A 24,920-nucleotide genomic window follows, 5' to 3' on the forward strand; every position below is an offset into this window, starting at 1 on the left:
CCCCAGTACTGCATACAAAAAGGAAGGAAGGAAGGAAAGAAAGAAGGGAAAAAATCTTCCTGGATTACACAGTGAGACACAGTCTGAAAAATAAATTGTCAGGAAATTGTTGTATAAGTGATTAAGCACTACAAAACTACAAATGATACCATTTGTATAGAACTACCATTTTATCATTTTAATAATCTTTCATGTTATTTATGCTTGTGTCACTGTTATATTAGTTATCATCTTATGTACCTTTTGTGTACATATATATATATATATATATATATATATATTGCCCTTTTACATGATTTTAGTAGTTAGAGAAAGACTCATTGCTTCTCTATGTATCTTTTATCACCACATATAGCAGGCACCCTGAATATGAGAGTTACTCAATAATATTGATAGAGCAGTAAATGTTGTTATGTGATTATAACATTTGGAGTGGAAATTATGAATTATTCTATACAGAAGTTTAAATTTTAGAGGTCAGAGTATAAATGACAATCGATAACTAATCTATATGCTTTTTGGAGAGAAATGCTCAAAGGACGCTCCCTTCTTGCTGTTTTACTCCTCTATCCACCATCAATTTATATGAATACACATCTGAAGCAGGCCAGTGAGCCACTGTAAAATATAATTCAGAATATAACTTCTCTAAGAGACCTATCAACTCTCAGGTACATGGCTAGTCACAATCTCTCTGAATTATTTTATGCCATCCATTTCACCCATGGGCTTTATTTCATCTGTTGTCCTGTACATAATTATTTACATGACTTTTTCTTCTATCATATCATGACATTTTGATGGCAATGCCCATGAATTTTCAACCTCATATTCCAGTCCTTGTCACAGTGGTTGACACATGATAAATGTGTCTAATAATGTTCATAAAATTGTAATTAGTTACACTTAAAGACATTAATTATTTATATGTTTCATATTTACAAAAATGGAAAGTCTTGGGGAAGCACAGAATTTTGGATTTGATTGGGAAATATATACACACATATATAAGACTTACATAAATTTATCATAATAACATTAATATATATAATATTTAATATTTATTAAGTTTAAACAAGAATACCCAAAGATAGTATTATTGTTACCAGCAAGTATAGAGTTGAAGATAAAAAGAATTGCATAGTGCTTTGGATTGAATGTACCCTCCAGAACTGATATGTTGTTCCAGTGTGGGGAGGTGGGTCTAGGAAAAGATATTTGTGTCATAGGGGAAAAGTCCTCATGAATGCCTTTCTCATGGGAACAGATTAGCTATTACAGGAATCTGGCCCCTTTTCTCTCCTTTGAATTTACCCTTCACTGAGGTGAAGGAGCATGAAGTGGGTTCCAATAATGTGCTCTAGGCCTTCTTAGGCTCCAGCAGAGTGAAACAAAGTTAACTTTTCTTCTTTACAAATTAGTCATTCTCAATTGTTCTACTATAACAACAATGGACTAAGACACAGTATCAACTAGATATAGTTCAGTCAATATCTGTTTGTGGTGCCAATAGTTACTACCAACTGATTAATGTTCAACCATGATCAGTAAATAGGGAATTGTGTTCCTGATGATAATTCAATTTTCACTCTAACAGTATATTAATTTAGTTGGCATTCTCTGTCTTAATTAGAAACAATTAGTACATCAGAACATTGTTTATTGAGCATGGCAAATGTTTGCCTTAACTGCTTTACTTTCTTACTTAAAAAATGACAGAAATTTGGTGTACTATGGAAGCCTTAATAAGAGAAAGTTAAACTATACTGGACTATCCCAAATTCCAATCTGCTTATTTTCAAAAATCTGGTAAACTTTAATGCATACAAAACTGCTTAGTTAGGACACCAAGACACAGATAAAACAAGTATGTGCTTATGTATCTATTTTATTAAAATGTGCTTATTAATAAAATATATTTGTATGTCTATTGTCTATTTTATATAATTACATGTAAGTACATGCTCTAGAGTATAGATGTTTATAAATTAGAAAATTTTAAATTAGGAAAAAGTATAATTAAAGGGTTATATTATGCTAGCAAGTACATTAGTTTTGGCTAACATAAGAAGTCGACCATCAGTTCTAAGTTCATAATTTCACACTATTATATACATAAAGGCAGGATGTTGGCAACCTATTAAAAATATAGCTTATGTGCTGTTTTTTCTCTAGTCATCTCTTTTCTAAGCTAAAGTCTAAACTCCTCAGTGGGTTACATTCTCTGGGCTTACCAACTCTCCATGGCTTATCCTTAGATCTGGTAAAATAAAAAGGGGAGAGACTGCCAAGAGATGAGAGAAAAAATAGAGAACAGATAACGCTTTTTCTAAATTATGCCTTAATTTGTTTGGCTATGCTATACTTTTTGTTATGGTCTGATTTCTTTCCGATAGCTTTTCTTCTTAACAATATCATGAGACTTCTAGCTTCAAGATGAGAGATTAAACTTCCATCCTAAAATTTCTGGCTCCTATTTGAAATTGACATTATAGTTTATCAGTTTTAAAGTAATCATATAAAAGTTTATAAAACAGATTTCAGTTAGTACATGACAATATGAAGAGGGGAAATGAGGTAAAACATCTTTAAGCCAGAGGCAAAGTAGTAAACAAAGGCTTTCACAAGTGCTGAACTTATACTAATGACATCACCAAGAAAATAATTGAACTGAAAGGTGAGTGTCACCAGGTGTTCATGAGCAAGGACACCTAAGTGCATGTTTAAGAATCATCAATCTTCTGAGAAAAGCCAAAAAGGGAAGCAATAACCTTGTTAATCAAAGAATTTATACTGAATAGCAAAGAAATACAATACAGAAATATGAAAATGAGTTGGAGTAAGTATAGTTACTATTTTCAGAGATAATAGGATAAATAAGTGTAAAGCAAAATAATTTTGAAATAAAAATTGATAGTTGTAGAACAGAGCTAGAGATAATGGAATAGTCAACTTGTTTGAAATTAAATATAAAAGAAACTCATCTGAATTAAGTTAAATAATAAGCTAAACCCAAGGCCGTTAGAGAGACCCAACTCTCCCTGGACACTGGGGCAGGAGTTAAGCACTGCTAAGCATTGTTGAATGCTATTAGGCATAATTAAAGTGCTGTTGACAATGTTAGTTTTGTGTTCAGACTTTCCCTAAGTCTTTATTGTAAGCACCCTATGACTTTTTGTTATTCTGTGAATAAGCAAAACTACCAGGAGCCATCCATTCAGGCCTTTGAGTGGTAATGGATAGACCCTTCCCTTATGCCTGGTATCCTGGAGTGGGGAACTATAAGCTAGCAGCCCCATCTCTGGCATCCAATAGGATTACCCTCATGGCAGCCTGGCTGTTTGGGGCATTTTATGATCATTCTGAAAACATTACAGTTGTGAACCACTACAAGTAAAACCACAACTTTGGCTCCAAGAGGTGTTGCTTAAGTCAGAATGGCTCCATACAACCTGCACCAGTCTTGAAAGGCATAAAACCAGGAAAGACACACGTAAGTGAACTGTAGCTATTCTCACTCAAGATGGTGGGGGGGCACCTCCTCAATAATTCAGCAAGAAGCCAGCTACTGGTGTAACTGGAAGCTGTGCTGTGATTGGCACAAATACAATCCTTCTTTTGCATGCCACAGCAATGCCACACATACCACTCTGAGCTACCATGCTTGTCAGCTTACTGTTTGAATCAGCTGAGAGACACCCTCCTGTACTGCCCCTGTTTTTGCAAACATTAGGCTCAATAAAAGCCTTCTCCCAAATAGCCTTTTCTTGCCAACTTGTGATTTTTTATCATGAGTAGGCTGAGCTGGTAACATGAAGAAGAGAAGCATCAGGGGTAGTAGTAGCAGGTGGCAGTAGTAGAAGAGGGTGACTGAAAATTTTCAAGAGTGGCTGGGGCAGAAGCAGCAGAAAGAAATGGTGGTCTCTAAAAGGTGGTAGAAGTATAGAGAAGGTAGAGAGCCAGGACTACAGAAGGTGGAAAACAGTGGGAAAGGGTCTTTAGGCCCCAGTAGCTAAAAGAGCTCCTGGAAACTTCCAAGCCCTGGAGGCCAAGGAACTCAACACCTGAAGCTCAAGCTCCTAGAAAGTTCACAGGTCCAGATACCCAGCTATGACACTAACTGGTGCTAACTGCAGCTATCAGTTGCTGCTGCTTAGAGCGGAGGATTTCATTAGCCTCTAGGCACTGAGCCAGTGACAATAAAAACCCAGAGCAGCTTCTAACCTGAGTACCTACAGCCACAAGTCTCCAGCTTCTAAGGCTGGCAACTAGAAGTTTCTAGTTCTCATGGCTTGGAGTCTATCAGCCCAGCCCATAAGCCTTTGGCACCTGAGGGCCCAGAATTATTCATCTACTCATGATTTCCATCAAAGTAAAGCAAAAACCCCAGGCAGCTCATTGGTAGCAAACATAGCTAAAGAATAAAATGTGATTTGGAATGTTGAGGCATTCTCCCTGGTGGCAGTAAAAAAGATGGACTTGATTCTCATTATTTACAGATTCTGTGTCCGGGAATTCATCACAAAAATTTATTTTTAACTCTAAAATAAATACAGTCCTTCTAATGTCACACACAGACATGCACAGAATGGTGACTTGATGGATGTGCATGTTCCCAGCTGGGGTCAAGGAAAGCAATGATCTGACCTCTTATTTCAGCTCTCATAAAAGTTATAAAAAATGGAGAAAGTTGGGGTGACATGTTACAGTGCAAGAAGCTCTGGTCAATAATAGGGCAGCTTTAGACAAGTCACTTAACCCTTCTGAATTTTGTTTTCTCTTTTATAATGTAAAGAAAAAAAAGAGTCTACCAGGATAAATTGCTTCTTTAGGATTTGGGATTAAAATTCAAGTAAGATTGTACCCAAGGAACAATAAGTTAGTACTCACTAATTTGGTATACTGAGAGATCTCACAGAATATGTTTACCTTGGATAGTGAAAACTGACTATAGAAATCATTGAAGAAAAATTAAGAAGCATGGAGGATAAATTTAGAAGTTCAAAAATGTACTTAAATGGAATATAAAAAGAAAATAAAGAGAAGATAATATTTGAAGAAATAATTGACAGGAATTTCTAATAGCTATAGAAATACATGATTCTACATTTTGCGAAATCTCGATACCAAGCAAAATCAAAACAATTAAATAAGCAACAAATAAACTCACATCTGAATACATCATAAAGTAACTTCCATACATTAATGATAAAGAGAAAATTCTATAGCCAGCAGATAGAGACAATTACACAATAAAATGTAAATAATCATATTGTTGATCTCATAGTAAATTTTGAATGAAAATTAATCTCCATTCAAAGCGTCTTATATACTTTGGTGTACTTGTGATCAAAACATCTGAGAGGCAACTTAAGGAAGAAGGATCTATTTTGGCTCACAGTTTCAGAGGGCTCAAACTATAGTCACTTGGCCTGATGAGATTGGGCAGAACATCATGGCAGCAGAAGTATGTGCTCACCTCATAGCAAACAGGAAGCAGAGAGAGAGGCCGGAAGGGACCAGGGACAAGACACTCTCAAAGACCCATCTTCAATAACCTACTTTTCCCAGCAAGGCCTCATTTAAGAAGTTTCCAGAACATCCCAAAATAGTGTTACCAGCTAAGGACCAAGCCCCTTACACATGAGCATGTGATGGTCATTTCATACTCAAACCATAGAATTCCTGCATTCTTTCTCAAAGGATATGACCATCTCATAAGAGGCAAAATGTATCTAATCTATCTCCAAGTGTCCCCAAATTCTTAACAGTTCCAACATTGTTCAAAAGTTGAAGTGCAGGCTGGTAGCGTGGCTCAAGTGGTAGATCCATGCTTGAGACTCTGACTTCCTGACTTCCACCGTAAGTACTACAGAAATAAAAAATTTGAAGTGCAAAGTCTCCTGAGGCTCAAGGCAAACTCTTAGCTATGAGCCCCTATAAAGATCAAAAACCAAGTTACATACTTCCAAAATACAATGGCACAGAGAAAATAATTCTCTTCCAAAAGGGAGGACCAGGAGAATTGAATGGAAGAATCAGACACAAACAAGACCAAAATCCAACAGGGAGAATATTAAATCCTATAGCTCCATATCCAGCATCTGGGGCATAGGCTGCCTCTGGGACAGAGAGCCCACATGGTCTCTCTCTTGTGTTTGCTCCACTTGTTGTCTGTAGCTTTACTTGGCAGGTGTTCCACATTCCTGGCATCTCCAGCATCCTGGGATCTCCATTGCAGCTTATACTGTACCCCCACAGCCTCATATACCTCCTTCTCAGCAGCAGTCTCAGTGACACACATTGCCTAGCTTCCCAGTCCTTCCTTTGAAATCTGGATGGAAGCCTCCATGAACCCATTATTCTTGCATTTTGCATGCCTGCAAAACCAGCATCATGCAAACAACACCAACATCTGCAGACAGATGAAACAGTGAACAGCAACACTTAGACAATGGCTGCAGTGAATTCTGAGTACCTGGATAGCTGAGTATGAGAAAACAAATTCCTTGGTAGTCCTGTATGAGTAGGGTGGTCACAGGTCCTCTCTTCTTAAGGGAAAATCATTCAAATGAGTTTACACATTCATACCCTTGAGCCTGCCATGGGTAAGGTTCACCCAATTCTGAAGATACTGTCAAGTCATCTTTCCTATTATCCCAGTGAAAAGTACAATGTACACAATATCTTTCCAACAGCACTAGTCTCTTCAACAACACACTTTCCTTGTCCACAGCTTCAAACATGCACCTTTTCTGGCCAAACTGCATGTTTTCAAATCTTTCTGCTCTGATTTTTTCCCCAGTTTTAAAAGTAGCCATCAATTATCATGTCACAGTCTGAACATTAAGCTGCCTTGAAAATTCCGCCACCAAATCAATTGTCCGTTACTTTAAATTTAGCTTCATTCAAAATCTCAGGACATGGACAAAACATAAACAATTCTTTGCCAGAATGTAATAAGAATGGCTTCTAATCCAATTCCCAATGGAGTCTTCATTTCTTCCTGAAACCTTGCAGGCTTAGTCTTTTATTGTCCACATTTCTATCAGCCAGGTAGTCTTCTGAACTAGCATCAGAATCACCCAATAACTTCTGCTTGTGGTATTCTAGGGTATCTCTATTCCTCATCTCTAAATGTTTCTAAATTCCTTCTACAAACCATTTCCAATACCTTAAGAACCATATTGTCAGGTACTCACAGCAATGACCCCACTTCTCTGGTACCAGTTTCTTATATTAGTTATTTCAGTATAGCTGTAAACAAAATACTTGAGAGAACAATTTAAGAAAGGAAGGCTTAATTTTGGCTCTCAGTTACAGAGGTTTCAGTCTATGGTCATCTGGTCCCATGTGCTTGGACAGAACATCATGGTGGCAGGAGCATATGGCAGAGGAGATCTGTTTACCCCATGGCAAACAGGAAGCAGAGATAGACAGGAAGGGGTCAGGGACAAGATACTCCTAACAACCTACACCCAGTGATCTGCTTCCTCTAGCTAAGTCCTACATCCTAAGTTTCCAGAATCTCCCAAAATAGTACCACTAACTGGGGACCAAACCCCAACACATGAGCCTGTAAGGAACATTTCACATTCAAACTATAATATCTGGGAAACAGAAAGAAATGTCTCATTTGTGTGTAAATAATAGACTTGAGTGAGGTAACATAGGGAATAATGATGTTGTGCTTGCAAAATGCAGAGTGGGCACACACAAAGAGAGATTCCTGCCTGTGAGTGAGTCAAAGCAGACATGCAGTCAGTCACACGCATACACATTCTTCTCCAAATTTGCTGTCCACACTTATCACTTCCTCCTCCAAATACCTGAACTATTCTAGACTTCTTCTTGTGTATCCTCTATAGTAGCTAGTATCTTTTTGTACTCAAATTAAAAACTGTAAAATAAATGTCTATTAAAGAAAGAAATGGATGGTGAAGATGGAAGATAGTATGTATGAAAAAGGACAAATAAAAGAAATATAAAGAAATTAATTTAGGCTAACACATTAGCTCTTTTACTCATACATTATGAACATCTATTATTTTTATTTTTTCTCTAAATAATGAAATCCAGATAATTTATTTAGTGAAGTGAAAATGTATGTTCTTCTGGTAAAGGAGATAAAATAAATTAAAATTTATATTTATCAAAGTCTAGGCAATTAGTTTCTTGGCAGGTATTAAAATATTAATTGTATATCATAAATGTCCTGACTTCTATTTTCTCCATTTGGAATTCACTTACAGACTACTCTTTATAAATATTGGTGTCTTTAGCACCTTCCCTATACAAGACTTAAATTTGCCCTAACATGGTTCCTAGATGAACTCCATACTCTTGTTCCTGTATTTATGATTTATTTTTTGTTCCCATAACACCTTAACAATAATTTAACCTTACCCTTCAGTATTTTATTTCTTACAGTTCCCCTAAACAATGTCTACTTTGATCAGAGACTTGACTTTTTCCCTTATTCTATTCTTATCTACAGGCTCAGAATAATGTTGCTTTTATCTCTTAGGATCTCTTTCCACTACTTACCTCACTCATCATAAGAACTCTCACTTTTTAGTGATTGCCAGACCTTAAAGTTATGGGATAAATTTAGAAAAGGCAGAAATAAATCAGTCTTCCAGAATTTCAATAATTTAATTGATCATATGACTACTGTCATCATCAATTGAATAAACAATACAATGGTACAAATACACTCTTACATAGCACATAAAATTTTTCCATTATCATAAAAGGTGAGCTCTCTTTAATTGCCTTGCTAATGCCTCATCTGTGACAGATGAGTCTTAGTTATCAAAACACTTGTCCATGGTATTTCTATGTCAAGTGATTTTCACAGCACTAGGTTTCATTGATGATTAATATATACTCCATCTTTGCCCTTTTGAAGCTGATATTTTAGCTTTAATGGAAAGAGACAGAGAACTAATATACAAACAAAATAATTTCAAGGTAATGTTTAGTGAATAATAGGATGAGACAAAAATTAAAATGAGTAAAGGACAGATAGCTATAGATTGAGTCACCAGAGCAGTTTTTCTGAGGTTTCTCAATGTGAGCTCAGGCTTAGAAAAAGGCATAGCTTTGCAAGACCCAGGGAAAGAATATTCCAAGTAATGGGGCTAAGAAAAACAAAAGCTCTGAGTTTGAAGGACTTTGGTGTATCTGGGCAATAAGAGAAGGCCCAATGTAGTCAAAGCACAGTGAAGGAAGGAAAAAAAATGGCACAAACCAAGGTAATTAAGAAGCCAGGGACAAAACATCTTGGAACTTTTAGATAATGACATGGAATTTAGATTTTATCCTAAATAAAACGGAAGGCTATCAGAGAATTTCAGAAGGGGTTGACATCTAGATTGCTCTGTTTCTTCCATCGGGACGGGAGAAGAGAAAAGAAAAGATACCAATTCCATTTCACTCTTACTTTTCAGTTATATTCTGGAAAAAATATTATGAATTTTGGAATAAAGTGGCTTTTAGAATCTGTCAATGATTTTTAAGATTTTTGGAGTTGACCCACATTCTCTTGACATCTTAGCACTGAAGGTATTGCCTGCAAAGTATCTCACATCTAGTATCAATAGATCAAATGACTAACAAGCATTAAAAATTCTGTATACAAGCAGGGTAGAGCTGAAGGAAAAAAGACTTCTACCAGGAAATTCAAAACACTAGTGAGTAGACCAGCTTTTTGGATAAGGAAGTAACAAGGCTGAAATAATGCTTAACTGCAAAAGTACTAGCCAAGAAAATTTTGCCTTTAATTAGAAAACATAGCATAACTTCCCCAATTTCAATTTACTTCCTTTCTACTATCTACATCTTCTTCAGCCTCCAAGGTCTAGGTTTGATCCCACTCTTGTGTTTTCAAATACTATCATAGAATGTAATATTTTACTAATCTTAAAATATGTATAAGTAGTTTTAACTTCCCGCTAAACTGGAATATATTTAGCATAAGAACTAGATAAGTGATGGATGACCAAGGTGAAATTTGGTAAATATTTTTTGATTCATTGCATATGAACTGATATTCTTAAACTAATTTGAAGCATACTTAACAAAATATGAAAATATTACAATTTTCAGTTATTTTTGTGCTGAAGTATTTTTGCTGAAAACTATGGTATTGCAAAACAGAGAAAGTAAAATTGTTAATTTTGACAATTTGGTCTTTTGTTTTGTATAGTCCCTCTGATGTACTGCTTCCAAATGCAGATAGCATTCAATAAAAAGTAAGCAAGTTTGTATCCAATCTGTTCAAATGTGTTCAGACAACCATGTACTCTTAGTAAATAATAAATAATGTTGAATGACTGTGTTTTACAAGATCTTGAGCACAATGAAGGAAAACAGTCCCGACTAAAGAAACATATCAATGTAATTCCTAATATGAGTAGGAGCAGGAGTACATTAGGAAGAGATGAGAAAAGTAATTTCTATCATCAATGTTTATTAAACTCTGCACAGAACACAGGTAGTCACAAATGAACACACCTCATAGAACTTACAGTGGATATTCAGAATGGTTTCATTGCCTATATCTAACCTCCTACTTTTCATTAGCAGTTTATATTCCTATTGTCAAAGCCCCATTCTGTGTAAGCTTGATAAAAGGTAGTATTCAATGCCATAGATACATACAGGGTGATATTTCTTGCCTCATATCCCTAAAGCCAGGAGAAAGCACAATTTGGGATTAGCCAATTTGATTTTGGAATACCTGATACTATGAGTTTTTAGTGACCTTGTTCATTAGCTACAGTTTATATCCTCTGAAGTGATGGTCTGGACCAGCATCTTCTCTACATGAATCTTGCTATGCTTCCATTATCCAGCCTTCTAGTGCTCCCTTGGTCTTTATCCACTTACCAAACTAAACTCTTCAGTTTGCCATGAATTTTGTGAGCCTCCATTTTCCTTCCCATACAATTATTGTTTTTGCTTAAGATCACCAGAATTTGATTCTAATGCTTGAAAGCAAGAAATGAATTAATACTGACTCTGAAAAAAAATTAATCTACTTTCCTCAAATGTCCAATCTCCTACCAACACAATCTTCCCCAATCCTTTTTCCCCTTCAGTAGAATTATAATCTATGTTCCTGTGTACTGAAGTTCTCTGAAGAAGCTGCATCTATATTACAGACCCTTCAGAATGTAAAACTTTGGCTGAGTGATTGTGGAGAGATGGAATGCATAGGTCAAGAGCCAAAATTAGTTTGGGCAGTTTAGTTCACCTCTTTTAATAGGCATTTACTATGCACCTCTGTATTTGGTCTCTGCATCTAAAAATTAAGTCATCCTTTTAACTTTTAAATAAAACTCTTGGAATGTATGAATAAGCTTGGCACATCTAGCCTTCATCAACCCTAAATCTAAGAATTCAATAAAGACAACATCTAAATCCTATAGATTTTAATGACCCCCATCTACATATTTTATAAACACATTGATTCATGACTTTCTTTTCTATGAGTACAAAAGTTCATATAACCTTTTCAGTGTTGTAACATATAATTCAGGGTAACTTGGAACCATGTTCCCAGGCCATGGTCATTCATATTTGGCTCAAAATAAAATATTTTCTATTTCCTTAAAGAAGAGTTAGTATTTTTATGTTGACATTTCCAATGTGTACTACTTCTTCATCCCAGACCCAAGTACTAAAATTTCGTACATTTCTTTCAACTCAGAACCTTCCCTTAGGTATGAAATGATAAAAAAAAAAATTGAAGTCCACATTAGAGCAGTTATTCTTAAATTTAGTATCCTTAAAGACTTACACAGTGTGTATTAAAAATGCAGTCACTGAGATACATAAGTATGGAAGGAGCCTGGAAACTTGCAAAATACAGACTCACTACAAAATACAGACTCACTAAATTGAATCAAGGAAGTACAAATGTATTTGGTGTACCTATCTGCTTCCATTTGACTTTGAAGGAAAAGATCCAACAATTTACAATTGAATGGCTCTCATTATCCATCTCCTATTTCATTTCTATTTATCTCACAGATTGATTTCTTGAACACCATGTGCTTTCTTTTACCTTCAATGTACAGCTTGCTGTGATTTGTCTGTGTTCTGTCATGCATTTCTTCTTACCATTTAAAATTTATTTATTTCATTGAAGTTTCTATTTTCTTACAATCAATTTTAGGAGTATTTTACAAAGGTCACTCTAGTCACTAATCATTTGAGACAAAGTAAATTCTGTTGCTCAAAGGAATCCTTCCTCTAAGGTTGGAAGAAGGTAAACATTTGTCATTGGAAACCACTTACCGAAGAGTCTAGTTATAAGCTGAAAAATAAATGTTCCCTGCTTTTGAATCTCAGAAAACACATAAATGGATATTTCCTTTTACTCTAGAAAAATGTTGATGATAAAGAATGAAGCATTTTCAAAGCAACTTAAAATTTTTAAATTAATCTTACAATTGCTATTCAAAATTAAAATTTCTGTGCAGAATATGAAAAATTAAAAGCATTTTATAAGATTCATATAGTTTTATATTAATTATATAATTCATTATATGATAAAATAGACCTAGTTAGAAGTTGAAAATGTGAGTTTTAAACATAATGCTAACTTTTTTAAATATTAAAATTTATAGCTTCATTTTTTTATCTATTAGATGGACTTAATTCCCTCTGGCATGCTTATATGAGTACATGACTCAACTTTGTAAACTACTAAAATACTACACACATAGAAAATACTTGGAGATACTAGATATGATATAAATATTGACAAAAATACATCCTTCAATTTAAATAGTGTCAAGGTATAATAACAATAACTGCTACATAATTTTGTGTTTTTTCACTATTCTAAGCACTGTATATGTGTGCTTGTATGTGTATGTGTGAGTGTGGCTGTGTCTGTGAGAGGGGGAGAGAGAAACAGATAAAGACAGAGACAGAGACAGAGATAGAAAGCACTAATACTCAAAAACATTCTATAAAATTAATAGTATTGTCCTCATTTTTCAGATGAGAAAGCTGAAGCACAGAGAATATGAATAATCTGTCAAATGTTTCACAGATTTTCACAGGCTTTATTGCATAAGCACATCAAGAACAAAAAAGTTTTTTAAAAAATCATATAAACATCACCAAACAATTTGGAATTGACTGTGGTATCTTGATCATATCATAAAATGAACACACATTTTTCTCATCATGAAGTTCAACAATGTGTGTGTGTGTGTTTGTGTGTGTGTGTACCAAAGAGGAACATGTACTGTTCTCATTTCCTTTCCACAGCCTATGATTCCAAGATGATTGCTTGCCTTTATGCAGATAGCAAAAATAGCCAACTAGAATCTGCGTAATTGCTGGAATTTTAATTGGCTGGGAAAGAGAAGCATAAAATAGTATTATAGTCAGAACCAGCCAAGATGTAAAGTCAGTGACTATTTCCATTTGAGATTTATGAGGCTCCTCTGCAATGTGTGTTCTTTCCTTAGCATCCTTCACCAAAGAACTACAGTTCTACCATGTTCTTATCTAGTTAAAATTATCACCATTTTCATGAGCAGGGGATCAGGAACCAATGTAAAGATCATTCAGTTGAGATGAATCAACATGGATCATAACACATGGGTACATGAAAGCAATAGTAGGAGTCTCTCTGTATAGCTATCCTTAACTCAACTAGCAAAAACGCTTTGTCTTCCTAAAAAAAAAATTATCACCATTAACATCACTTCTATGTTCTTTCACTTTTTATTAGCTTTTTTATTCCGTTAAAAGACATGAAAGTCACAATCATTATGTAGCACTAAAAATATCTGATTAGTATCAACTAAGAAATCATATCATTAATAATTTTATGGCAAAAATTACACATACATGCATAACACTGGTCACTTGATTATGAGAAACATTTAACAAAGTTTTTAAAAAAATAGTCAAAAGTACAAAATTCAATTTTTTAGTTTTATTTGCTTCTTAAAAGTAGATCAAGACTGCTACTCGGTGAGTTTCAAGAATACTCAAGTTCAATAAGGGAGCTTTTGAGATTCAGAGTACATACAGAATGGGGAGAAGAGACTTTTAGTATGGTTTTATTTACTGTGAACCCATCTACAATGATTGCTTTACATATTTCATAAGTTTACATTTGTAGAAGTATAGAGGACCTGGCCCTGAGTTTCTGAGACCAATAGGCCAACAAAAGGATAATAAAAGAGAAGGTGAATAGAGCTGTGCCACCAAATGAGAGTCCAAGCAAAAGCTGCCAGATGAGAAATGAAGACCTCTGGTCCTTGGTTCAGAACAAGGAGGTCAATGTGAGGAAGTTTGATCAGATTCAGGAAAAAGAGCCACACTGTGATGAGATGTTTCCCAAACTCATGGAATTTAATAGTGCTGGGGAAATCAACTATTATCTTTGGCTGACTGTACAAAAGTTTTTTAATTTATGCCAAGTTATGTTCCATTATCTTCTTGTGGACTGTCTTTTCATGTGGAAGTATTTTTAGTTCAAAGAGCCCTCCTAATCTCTCTTTTCACCAGTTGGATGAGAATTAGATCTATAATTGGGTTAGTGAGTTTGTGAGGAGGAAATAATCTTATTCTCCTCAAACCCATGGAATCTCTTTCATATCTGCCTGCTCTTCTAGAGAGCTGCTATCAAATCTTATATCAATGACTTTGTACTAGAACCTACTTTCCCAGAGGAAAACACTGTTCATGACTAGAAGTATGAATTAATGTATGCAGTAAAATATCAGAAAGCCCATGGTGGCCCCACATCAAGGTCACCTCATCCAATTCATTTTTAACAATTATTAGCCAAAAGGCTAAAAAAAAAAAAAAACTTTTCAGAGGTCACTCAGATAATATATGGCAAAGCTAGAATTAAAGACCAAGTGTATTTCAATTCAGGCTCAGTGCTTCCTTTGGCCCTGAAATTCATCCATCTGTGCCCAGGTGCATACTGCATGATTAATGCAATTTATTTCTAATTAAATACAGTTTGGGGAATATTTTTCTATAAAACAGAGATAAAAAGATATACTCATTATATTTTGTAACTCCTTTCTTCATCTTGATTTTTCTATTCTAGATCCCATCTCACAAACGTTTCTTCTTTTTCACAAAGAAGAAATGGTTATAGAAAGTATAAAAGATTTTTTTAAAGAAAAAGGAAATATTTGAAGTAAAAGTACAACAAAGAAAGTGAGAGAAAGAAAAGACACAAAGAGAGAGGGGAGGGAAATGAAAAAGCAGAGGAAAGAAAAGGGAAGGAACAGCAGAAAAGATAGTGAAGTCCTCAGAATTAAACAGATTGTAATCTAGGATAATGGTTTTTACACTGAGGGATTAGCTAAAAATTTACTCTAGTACTGGTTGTTCTATCATGACTTCATGACCTGAGTTAACCACTTCACTCCTCACTCCTTTTGTTGACTACTATCCAGACAAAAAACTTTCCGTCAATATTGTTTGCATTCCTAAGCATTGCCTGCACATTTTTTACTTGGTCCCAAATCGAGTGTACAATCTAGCCTTGAAACTCAAAGGAGTCTGTAACTGTTCTAATATGGAAATACTTTGAGGCTAGAAATTTTGATTGAGATTAGTTCATCTCACTTTGTGTCTCAACCTTGCCATTCTTAACCACAGGCTTAATGAAGTCCCCTCATCTACTTCTTCCACACTGTGTTTTCAATGCAACTCTGCCCTATCTTTCTCCTTCTCCCCAGCACGCACATCTTATTTTTTATTACACCTTACCATTTCATCTCCTTCAACCATTATTTCATTGGAAATGTATCCCACAACCATTTTTCTTTTTCTAATAGAATGTTCCCTTTGCAGTCAGATCTCCCCAGATATCAGCTCCTTTCAGGACTTACTATGTGGAGACACTGTTCTAGGGCCAGGGAAACAAAAATATGAAAAGACATAGTAAAAATTCCCTTTGCAGATTTTTGCAACCTGACCCAAGAAGAAGAATAAATAGATAACAGTGCAGTCTATTTACAAGTAGTAATAAATGACACCATGATCTTCTTCCTCCCATTGTCTTTTCAGAAGGTAACTCCACCTCCAACAGAATTGCCTTATTCACTAAAGCTACAGTGAGTGTGACTCTGATTTGAGACACACACATGGGAAAAGCAAAATTTCTTAATTTCTTTCAATAAAATTAGATAGAGTTCTTTCTGAGTTTCTATCTAGCCAGGTGTTGGGATGTCAACCTTGCTTTCCTAAGGATCCTCTATCTCTGGTCCTCCTCCCAATGAATCAGGAAAGTTTATTGGGTGCCTGGGAAACCCCATCTTTACTTGTATAATCACCTGCCCCTACTAGTCACAGCCTCCTCTTCTCTGCTCCTCTGCCTGTCCTTTCTCAGCAGCCTCATCAACTATACTCTGTGCTAGTGTTACTGATTCACAGAACACAAGGATTACCCTTTTTTCTTCTTTGTATATCTTCTGCTTATTCTTCAAAACTAAGCTTAAATTTTCACTCTTTCCCTGAACACTCTCAATGCCACAGTATGATTTAAATCATCACCACTGCATTTTGCATAAATCTTGTATAATTATTACTAGGTTCTGTGATTTCAGCAGAGAATAATATATTAGGTTCTCAAAAAAGTTATGACCTATATAATATAAGGTAGGAAGAATATAAGGTAGGAAAGTAGACAACTGAAGAATATTAAATGGGAGAAAGAGAAGAAAAGGAGTCTTCCAGGTTTTGGGTAGATCAATGTTTGGAAAGTGATAATTTTCACTACCTGGGAAGAGGAGGCTGCCTTAATAATAGAAGTTAGTCTATATTTTCACTATGTTGACATTGGATTTGGCCTTCCTGAATGTCCAGAGGGTAGTATAACTATTTAGGATAAAAATCAATATAAAGATGTGAACTATATTCAGGGGCCATTATTACATGGATTGTAATTGTGGGGATGAAGAGGGCCTTGGTCAGAAGCCTGAGGTAAACTAACACCTAAGGGATGTTCAAAGGAAGAGAGCCTGCCACAGATTTAAAGAAGGCAGAGGTGGTCATCCCCACTATACCCCCACTTAATTTGCAAAAATCAGAGAAGTTATGGTGGTCACTAGTGGCCTGCCAGAAACTTGGCTAAGTCATATTACTACAGGTATATCCCTAGGAGTGGTATAGCTGGATCATATGGCAGATCTATTTTTAGTTTTTTAATAAGCCTCCATACTGTTTTCCAAAGAGGTTGTACTAGCTTACAATCCTACCAGCAGTGTATGGGGGTTCCTTTTTCCCACATCCTTGCCAACATTTGTTATTGGTGTTCTTGATGGTGGCTATTCCACCAGGAGTGAGGTGGAATCTTAGTGTGGTTTTGATTTGCATTTCCTTTATGGCCAGGGATGATGAGCATTTTTTCATGTTTTTTTTAGCCATTTGGACTTCTTCCTTTGAAAAAGTTCTATTCAGTTAAGTTGCCCATTTCCTTATCAGGTCATTGATTTTTGAGGAATTTAGTTTTTTGAGCACCCTGTATATTCTGGTTATCAGTCCCTTGTCTGATGTGTATCTAGCAAATATTTTCTCCCACTCTGTGGGTGGTCTCTTCATTTTAAAACCATTTCTTTTGCTGTGCAGAAGCTTTTTAATTAAATGTAGTCCCATTTGTCAGTTCATTCTCTTAGTTGCTGAGCCACTTGAGTTCTACTGAGGAAGTTCTTACCCATACCTATTGCTTCTAGTGTATTCCCTGATCTCTTCTGTACTAATTTTAAGGTTTCAGGTCTGATATTAAGGTCCTTACTCCACTTTGAGTTGATACTAGTACAGGGCAACAAGCATGGATCTAGTTGCAGTTTTCTGCAGGCATATAACCACTTTTTCCAGCAACATTTGTTGAAGAGGCTGTCTTTTCTCCATTGTATGTTTTTGGTAACTTTGTCAAAAATTACGTGAGCATAGTTGCATGGATTCATATCTGGGCCCTCTATTCTTTTCCACTGGTCTTCATATGTATTTTTGTGCCAGTACCATTCTGTTTTTATTGCTGTGGCTCTATAGTATAGCTTGAAGTTGGGTATTGTGATACCTCCAGTGTTGCTCTTTTTCCTTAGTATTGCCTTGGCAATTTGTAGTCTTTTGTGTTTCCAAATGAACTTTAAGGTAGATTTTTCAATCTCTTTGATGAATGTCATTGGGATTTTTGATGGGAATTGCATTGAACATGTAGATTGCTTTTGGTAGTATAGCCATTTTTACTATGCTGATTCTGCCAATCCATGAGCATGGGAGATCTTTCCACCTTCTGTAGTCTTTTTCAATCTCTTTCTTTAATGGTTTGTGGTTCTCCTGTACAGGCCATTTACATCCTTTGTTAAGTTTATTTCTAGGTATTTGATTTTTTGAGGCTATTGTAAATGTAATTGTTTTCCTATGTTCTTTCTTAATGTGTTCATTGTTGGTGTATAGAAAGGCTACTGATTTTTATAAGTTAATTTTGTATCCTGCTAGTTTACTGAAGCTATTAATGGTATCTAGGAGTTTTGGGGTGGAGTTTTTGGGTCTTTAAGGTATAAGATCATCTCATCTGCTAACAGGGATAGTCTGACTACTTCTTTACCTACTTGTATTCCTTTTATTTCTTCTTCTTGCCTTATTGCTCTGGCTAGGAATTCCAGGACTGTTGAATAGAATTAGGGAGAGTGGGCACCCTTGTCTTGTTCCTGACTTTAGGGAAAATGGTTTCAGTTTTTCCCCACTAAGTATGATGCTGGTTATAGGTTTGTCATAAGTAGTCATTATAATGTTGAGGTACATTCTTTCTATTCCTAGTTTCCTCAGAGCTTTTACCATGAAACGGTGCTGAACCTTATCAAAGGCTTTTTCTGTGTCTATTGAGATGATCAAGTGGTTTTTGTCTGCTTCTATTAGTATGCTGTATTACATTTAATGATTAGCATATGTTGAAACATCACTGCATCCCTGGGATGAAGCTGACTTGGTCAAGGTGAATGTCTTTCTGATATATTGGTGGATTTGGTTTGCCATTATTTTATTTTTTTTTATTATTTTACTTTATTTTATTCAATGTTCATTAAGGAGATTGGCCTGTAGGTCTCCTTTTTGGATGTGTCCTAGTCCAGTATTGGGATGAGTATAATACTGGCTTCATAGAATGAGTCAGGCAGTGTTCCTTCTCTTTCAATTTTGTGGAAAATGTTAAGGAGTGTTGGTATTAGTTCTTTAAAGATCTGGTAGAATTCAGCAGAGAATCTGTCAGGTCCTGGACTTTTCTTTTGGGGGAAACTCTTTATTAGTGCTTCATTACATGTTATAGATCTGTTTAGGTGGTTAATAGCCTCTTGGTTCAGTTTTGGATAGTTATAAGTATCTAGAAATTTGTCCATTGCTTTAAGATTTTCCATTGTATTTGAATATAGGTTCTCAAAGTAGTCCCTGATGATTCCCTGGATTTCATCGGTGTTTGTTATTATCTCCCCTTTTTCATTTCTGATTTTACTAATTTGGCTCTTTTCCCTCTTCATTTTAATCAGATTTGCCAGGGGCTTGTTCATTTTGGTTAGTTTCTCAAAGAAGCAGCTTTTTGTTTCATTGATTCTTTGCATGTTTGTTTGGTTTTTTTGTTTGTTTGTTTGGCAAAAATTCTAGACTTTTTCCTTTGGCATCCAATCCTGGTATTGGTGCTTGGTATTCTGGGTTTTGTGGGGAAGGGTGCTGCCCCTCTTGTCTCACAACTTGGCTGTGAGATGGCTTGAGGGGTTTTTTTGCTTTCCTTGATCTTATGGGATGTCATCTGTTACAAACAGGAGCTCTGAAGTGGTCTCACAAGGTGACTGGGTTATGAGCAGTATTTGGCTCCTTCTGTCCACAGGGCAGGTTACAATTGGGACTTGAGGTAACTCACTGCCAGTTTGTGCAAGGTGGTCAGATCTGTTGTTATTTTTTGCCAAGCAGAGCTTTGTTGTACTGCAGCTGCAACTCTGTGTGATCAGCTCCTCCCCCAGCAAGGTGGGGCAATTCAGTTTTGAGTACCACACTCAGTCCCACAGGACTAGCTCAGTGATCCACCACAGCCTCTTTGGGAGGTTGGGTTCTTGCCCACCCCTGCTCCCAACCTTTATGCCTTGCCTCACCTCTACTTGCTGCTAGTTCAGCATCTCTATGAGATTGACTTGTCACCCCACCCCCAGTCTCAGCCTTTGTTCCTTGTCCTGCCTTCATACTCTGAGAGTTAGGCTCCTTGCCCCATCTGCATTCTCTGAGGCAGGTTCAGTGTTCCACCCCACCTCCTCCCGCTACTGTCAGTGTTAGATTATAATTCACTATTTATACTTATCAGTTTTGTTTGGGGCAGGGGTTCAATCTGCCTGGGGGCTGTGCTGGATTATGTACCCAGGGGGTAGGTGGGGGAGTTGCATGTGGTGTGTGTTGCTCACCTATTGGGTCTGCAGGTTTATGCAGGCAGCTTTGAAACCAGCCAGAGGGAAGAAATGGAGTGCTGCTTTTCTCAAGGGAGACACTTACTGGTACTGGGTTTAGTGTGGCGGGGTGTAGGGAGGCTTTCCAAGGGTTAGGTGTCCAGGATATTGCAGAGTTTGATTCTCATTGATGCTCTATCTTCTGTTTATTGAAGAAAAAAGAAAGAAAAGGGAGAAACAGCCAAGGGCTTTTCTTTTCCTAGGACATACATGCCTTATTGGCTGTGCTGCTCCAGGATTTTTCTGGATGTTAGGTGCAATGGAAAGTTATTTTAAGAGTCAGTCCTTGAATTTTATATGCACCTAATGTGTTGATGATTATTTTGGCTAGAAACAGTCAGAATTACTCAAGTGTATCTCCCATGTCTAGAGGTGGTTTCTGCAGTCACAGACCTCAGGAATCTGATTCCCTACACTAACCACCATCTTGGATCTCCTCCCACAGTCTTTTTCCAGAGCACCATTAACTCTCCTGTCTATTATAATATAATCTGAAGGAATGAGCAAGCAGTGAACAGTATGTCATAAACTTAGTGAACATTTGCACTTGCACTCCATAGACTGGGAGACAAACCACACAATGTTTTTGTAATTTGCCATATTAGTAAAGTTTTTAAGTATCTAGTAATCTTGGGTGTGTCAGCATATCTCCTCCAAAACAAATGACAACTTTTGCATCTTGTATCTTCCTCTATAATTAAAAAAAATCATCATATTTGGCAAATGTTTTGGAGCTCTGCAACCACAAATACTGCTTGAACCCATTCACCCAAGTGACATGGAAAGTGCCATCTTCAAATGGAGAGGAGAACAGGCATGTCGGTCATTCCACCTATGGCAAGGTGGGTAAAATAGGATGCTCACAGTCCAGGTCAGCCTAAGCTAAAAGCAAAACCTGTGTCCAAAATAACAAAAGCTAAAAGGGCAAGGCACCTGCATAGTAAGCTTGAAGCTCTGAGTTCAAAATTCAATAGATAGGCCAAAAGAAAAAGAAAAAGAAAAAAAGAACAATTACAGGTGACCCTATCATTTCAGGCTGTACAACCCAGCACACTTTAGAATTATCTGTAGTGAGACTAGACACCATGCAATTTCTATTGCAAGTCCAGTAGGCAAGGACATCTGACTCTGAACCATCAAGTGACCATAAGGTCAGAGTTTTCCCCATGAGCAGCATTCTGTCAAAATCACTATCTCATTAGCTGGATGGGCCCAGAAACAATCCATTGTACAATGGAAATGGCACATTTGGAATTGACCATGACAGGCTCAGAAAGAAAAATTGATCCATGAACATGACATGACTCTGATCCCCAGGTATCTGCCTTGACTTGAAGGGAATTTGTGTTTCCCACCTCTAATTTTTGATTCTAATGGTATGGAGATTCTAGTTCCCAGTAACAGTACCATAAAATTTTAGACTACTACTCCATTCCACTTTCCGGAATCCTCATGCCATATAACCAGCCAGTAAGGAACCACCACCATCTTAGTATAGGCTTTGGTTAAATCTCCAGGAAGAGGTGGTACAGCTGATACCCAATGGGGAGAGGTTAGAATGGGTTTACTCAGGCAATCTACTGGCATGTCTGTTGGTGCCACCATGATGAGTTTCAACAGTATACCAGAAAGTATAGCAAACACAGCCTGGGAATAGCACAGCAACAGGTGCTTAAACTGCCTAGACAAGTGGGGGTGTCAGATAAGGGAGAAGGGAATCCAGTACAAGTGGTAGAGGGTGGAAACAGAGAGAATCAGTTATAGATTTGGGACCATCTGCAGTTCATTTCACTGAGCCTTCTCTTATAATTTCCCAGCAAACAAGACCAGCCAGAATCCTGAAAAAAACCTTCTTTGGTTGGGAAAATTTCTTTAAGGGGTTGTGAAACCCTCTAAGTATAGATGTAGCAGATCCTATGTTGCTCCAGCCCTAATTCCTTTGTGGTCAATTACCCCATTCCTTCTCTGGGAATTGCCATTCACCAAACACAGGGGCTCTCAGTTGCAGAGAACTGCCATGCATGAAGCAGTCCAGGTCACTAACTGTTCTATATAGGAACACAAAGAGCTTGGCTCCTTTGTCTCAACTGGAGGAATTTAGTGCCCTACCGAATACACTGAGGTTCAGCAACAAACACATGATAGATCTCCTCCTGCCTCTGCTTAATCCTTCCTTCTCATTTCCTTACTAAGAGTATTGCATTCCAATGACTCATTTGGCCTAAATTTTCTGTCTCAGAATCTGTTTCCAGGGACCCAATCTAGGGAAAATAGGGGCAAAAGGCAACCAGTTGTAAGTAAAAGAGTAAGTAGAGGAAAAGATGCAAAACCAGATGCAGAAAGCTCTTTCAATGAAGAGGAGAGACATATGGTGGCAGTTCCAAGAAGCTAGAAGGGTTGAGTTTTTCATTTCTTAGTTTGAGTTATTTGTTTGCATTAGGAAGGACTTAAGCATGCTTCTGTATTGATGGAAAGTTTAAAGCAGAAAATAGAAAAAGACAAGAAAAGTCAATGAGGTTATACAAGTGACAGGGGTGAGAAGCAAAGGTTCAAGTGGAAGTTAATTAAGCTTTAAACTTATCTTCATCTATGGTGTGATTTGTAAATCTGACTTAACATTTCACAAATGGTTAGTCAGTCATTTCAACACTGTTCTTAACTAGTTCATTCTTTCTCTACTTGTATAACTTTCTATTTTTATTACAAACTAAATTCTTATATATTCATGAGTTTGTTTTTAGAGTCTTCTTTCATAGCTTATCGCTCATTCAATATTGAAATGATAAAATAACTACAATTTTACATCACATTTTGATAAATGATAATACCATCTTCCTCATTGTCTTCTTTTTAAAAATGTTTTTGAAATTCATTTTATATACATCCTATGTTTTTCTTTTGGGGCTTATTTGTATGATGTTTGTATTTTCATTGCTTTTGAATTATTTCACTATAAATTAAATTTTTATGTTTGTTATGGGTTACAGATTTTATTGCAGTAATCTTTAATTAATCCCCATATGAAGTTCAGATGACATTTTACATTTGTTCATTTTCTTTGGTTAATATTTTTAGATAGTAATTTGTCTCTTTTTTGTCATTTCAACAATTTATATCTAATCTATTTTTTTGTTAACTTCATTAACTAGAAATTACAATAACACCCTCTGAGGTGGAGATTTAAGTGAGGATGATTTGGGGAGAGTACTTTCAGACTCAACACCTGGGGGAAGGAATAGAAGGAAATGGACTTGGGGCAGAGAGAGGAGCGATATCTTGTCAGGCCATCTCAAAATCTTAGCAAACTGTTAGAACTTAGAAACTTAGACAATCAGTCATTTAGTTTTGGCCAGTGGACCCAGGTGACTAGAAATTGTAGTTGCCAATCTCTAAAAGGGGGATGATATTGGGCCAGGTGACTCATTTCAAATGAGGCATTCCTGAAAGTTGCTGAGGACTGGGGGTTTATGTAGCCACATATCAAGCAATTTTCCCAACAGATGAAGAAATGTGTGTCACCCCTGAGGGGTCTGGAGAACTCATCACAGCATTCACTAGACTTTAGACCTGAAAGATGAGAACATTTTTGTGATTGTGCTTCCCACTTTAAATATATACTGAATAATTTTTGTTTTGGTATTTTATAGAAGATTATTATTTTATTCCATAACTTTTATTTCAAGAATTGCAGTATCTATGTCCTTTTCTGAAATGATATTCCATATTATTGTAATATTAATTTTATGTTCCAATGCATATATATTCACAACTGGTATTTTACACAGTGACACCTAATTAATGAATTATGTATATGTACCTATATATTATTTAGGAATACATGCATAACTATATATGCATCTGTTCATATGCATCTATATAGTCAATCTGTTCATTGAAAGATGACTTAATATTACATCTTCATGAAACAAATTTTTCCCTCTTCAGCATATATTGAGTTTTGATATAAAATGCAACTAAGAAATCAAAGGCAGAGGAGTCATTGAAATGTGCAAATAACCAACTTTCCTAAATCCAAGGTTTTAATATTTAAAGATAAATCTTTGGTTTTTGTAAATATCAAGTACTTAAAGTATTTGTGTGGAACTAAAGTATGAAAAGCAGAAAGTTTAAGCTCCCCTTTCTCTTCATCTAAGAGTGAAGTGGCACTCTCAGATGTGCCACTTCACTAATTTAATATGTCTCTCTCTATATATTCATTTGTTAACCTTAAAAGATGTGACTATAGCAGATACATTACCCTATAATTTGTTTTGGTCATTCAATATATATATCATAAGTAGCCTTCCCTTACAATGCACATCATTTTTTTGGTTTTGTTTGTATCATTAAAAAGTTTGTCTCTTTCAATACTTGATTGTTCCGTGTGTGTGTGTGTGTGTGTGTGTGTGTGTGTGTGTGTGTGTGTGTGTG

Source organism: Castor canadensis, chromosome 2 (genome assembly GCF_047511655.1).
Source record: "Castor canadensis chromosome 2, mCasCan1.hap1v2, whole genome shotgun sequence".
Taxonomy (NCBI): domain Eukaryota; kingdom Metazoa; phylum Chordata; class Mammalia; order Rodentia; family Castoridae; genus Castor; species Castor canadensis.